Below are 3,129 nucleotides of genomic sequence, written 5' to 3' on the forward strand. Positions count from 1 at the left end.
AAAAAAAAAAAAAAAAAAATTTGTCCAGCTTGAGTGGGGCATGAGGTTCTGACTAACTAGCCTGCCTCCTGGCTAGGATCAGGGGTCACTGTGCATTAAGAGCCCTTGAGTAGGGCCAGAAAAATCCAACAGAAGGGCTCCAGAAGCCTGAATGGGGGAGGAGGGGTAAGTGGGATTCTGGGCCTGGCTGCAGAAGGCAGTCTCAGTTTTCCTTGTCTGAAGAATGGGCTGGTGGGATGAGCTAATGGGGGTGGAGGAGGCAGAGGCCTTGACCTAAAGCTCTTTTTTTTTTTTTTTTTTGATAGAGTCTTGCTCTGTCACCCAGGCTAAAGTGCAGTGGCGCAATCTGAACTCACTGAAACATTCACCTCTCAAGTTCAAGTGATTCTCCTGCCTTAGCTAGGATTACAGGTGCGCGCCACCAAGCGTGGCTAATTTTTGTATTTTTTGGTAGAGACAGGGTTTTGCCATGTTGGCCAGGCTGGTCTCAAACTCCTCACCTCAAGTGATCCGCATGCCTCAGCCTCCCAAAGTGCTGGGATTACAGGAGTGAGCCACCGTGCCTGGTGACCAAAAGCTCTTTATAGTGAAGAAGTTACAAGGAAGCCAGGGCGAGATCATAGGCCTTCACAACAGCCCATGACGTATTACCCATCGCCCCACATGTGTTGCCAATACACACACACACAATCTCTCTGTCTGTCTCTCTCCCTCTCTCTCTCAGGTCCAGCTTTGAGCAAAAGACATAGGCATCCCCTCCACCCATCTGCACAGACCAGGCCCCTGGGCGGGCTGGGGCGTGACTGCCTCAGTTTCTACATCTCCTTGTTTACTATCTGTGATTTTGCTCTTTTTTGCCACCTTCCTCTCTGTCTCTAACTTCCAGTGGCTCTAGCCTCTGGGTCAGTCCTAATAGCTCCATTTCCAATGTGGTCTGTTTCTTCCTTCCTGTCTCTCTCCTCTCCTGTACTTCTTTCTCACTCATCAAAGCCCATCTTTTTCGCTCTGTCCCTGTGCACTTCTCTGTGGTTCCCTCCTCTTTCCACACTCTGCCTACCCAGGTGGAACTTTTCAGGCAAATCAAAGGCAGGCAGGACAGCCAATGCTGGTGCTGATTACTTCAGCACGTGCAGGGAGGGTCAGGGAGCCCAGGGGATGTCTGGAAATCCTTACCCCGAGGTGGGCAGGCCTGGTAGACAGAGGAAGTAGCCGGGAGCATCTGGGCCCTGGAAGAAAGGGGGGTGTTTCTCATGAAGGTCCTGAGTTGCTAGGTGCAGTGCAGGGTTCTCTGTCTCTCTGTCTGGATCTTGACACCTCCAGGTCCCTATCCCTCTTTTTGGGTTTCTCTGTCCCCCACCCACTGGGTCTCTGAAATTCTGAACTTCTCCTTCCCTTTCCCACCTCCTCTCTTTGAGTCTCCATCCCCCTCCCCGTGTTTCTCTGTGCCCCTCTTGGGGTCCCTGTCCCTCTGTCTCTGGGTCTCTTTCTCACTCCATCCCATCCACATGTCTGCAGGCCCTCGATTGGCTAGGTTCAGGGTGGGCGGGTTCTGTCACCTGGGGCAACAACCACAACAAGCCAGCTACGGCTTGGCTACCGGGTGGAGGTGAAACTATGGCTGGTGGCAGCTTGGCTCTGTGCTGTGGCCCAGCGTGGTGCCGTATCTCTGCAACCGAGGTACCTGGATCCAGGCCCAACTGGCATCGCACCAGCAGCTACGTTGCCCACCGCATTATCCCACCCGTACCCATCATCCCGCCCACGGTGCAGGTGGGCAGACCCTAGGCTGAAGCCCTGCGGGGCCTGGAGACCCAGAAAGATACGGGCTAAGTAAAGGGGATTGGGAGTTTGGACTCCTCTCTGAAGGAGGAGGGTCCTAGAGTCCTGGGTCTAAGAGAGGAGGCACCAGGGAAGCTGAATGCCAGGGACTGTAGAGGAAAGGGCTGGGGGGCGACTGGAAGAGGTCAGAGTTTGGGGTGGGGAGTGACACGGACTCCTGAGTCTTTCTAGCTGATGTGCAGCGCCTTCTCTCCAGTCCACGGTCGCGGACCCTCTACCCCCGGCTGCAAAGCAGGATTCTCGCATCTGGGCTTTCGACGAGGTCCTCAGCAGATGGGAGACAACCTCTGGCTCGGCCTACGTGCCCAAGACCCATGGCGGGCCCTGCGCCCAGCCCAGAGCCCCAGAGCCTGCAGACCCCACACGGACTGTAGGTATCAAGGATTTAGGAGAAAAGGTAAGGTTTGGGGAGTGCCGGAGTCCGCGGGGGACAGGGCGGGGGACTGCATTTAAGTCCCCTGCGCCTTCACATGGGTCTCCGGGTCGCCTTTCCACAGCTCAGACGCCGCGGCTGGGGCCTCCCACTGACCACAAAGTACCAGAGCAGCGAGACGAGGGCGCAGTACAGGGGCTCTCCCGACCCGGACGCGCGCGTACCCGAATACGTCGGGGCCCAGCCCCTACAACTCGCAGACCACCACCGCGGGGGGCCTTCCCAGGTGGCGGTGTGGAAGCCGGCGCTGCCGAGACGGGGCCGAGTTCCGGGAGCCTGGGGCGGGGCCAGAAGAAATCATGGCCTTGGGGCGCGGCTAAAGGGTCTGGGGCGGGATCCGGAGGTTAGAGGAGCCGGGGTAGGGGCTGGGCATTCAGGCCAGGCCAGAAGGACCAGGGACTAGAAACTCACCTTCAGGGCTCCGAAGCTGCTGCAGGGCTAAAACTAGGGCTTGGAACGGGGTAGGAAATCTATGTCTTGGGTATGCCTCCTCCCCCAATCTTGCTCAGGCTCTAATTCCCTGGACGAAGAACCCCGAGCTGTCTGGCCGGCCTTTCACAGTATCCGACCGGGGCGTCCTGGACCGCCGCCAGCTCTATCTGACCACCTCGGCGCGGGACTTTCGGTTCTATCCCAAGTAAGCCGGGCTCTCGCTCGGCACCGCCTCCTGCCTTGGCCGGTGCACGCCGAGCCCCTGGGCTGGCTCCCATTCTCTGACCCGGTGGTCTCAGCCTCGACTCCTATAGCAGCAAAACCCAAAGTTCAGGCCCCAGCCCCTCCCTCTTTTAGCACCCAGGAGGCCTTAGTGTCAACTCTCAGGAACGGCGGTAGGGACAGGAAGCCTGCACAGCGGCTGA

Source organism: Mandrillus leucophaeus, unplaced genomic scaffold, assembly GCF_000951045.1.
Source record: "Mandrillus leucophaeus isolate KB7577 unplaced genomic scaffold, Mleu.le_1.0 Scaffold200, whole genome shotgun sequence".
NCBI classification, from domain to species: domain Eukaryota; kingdom Metazoa; phylum Chordata; class Mammalia; order Primates; family Cercopithecidae; genus Mandrillus; species Mandrillus leucophaeus.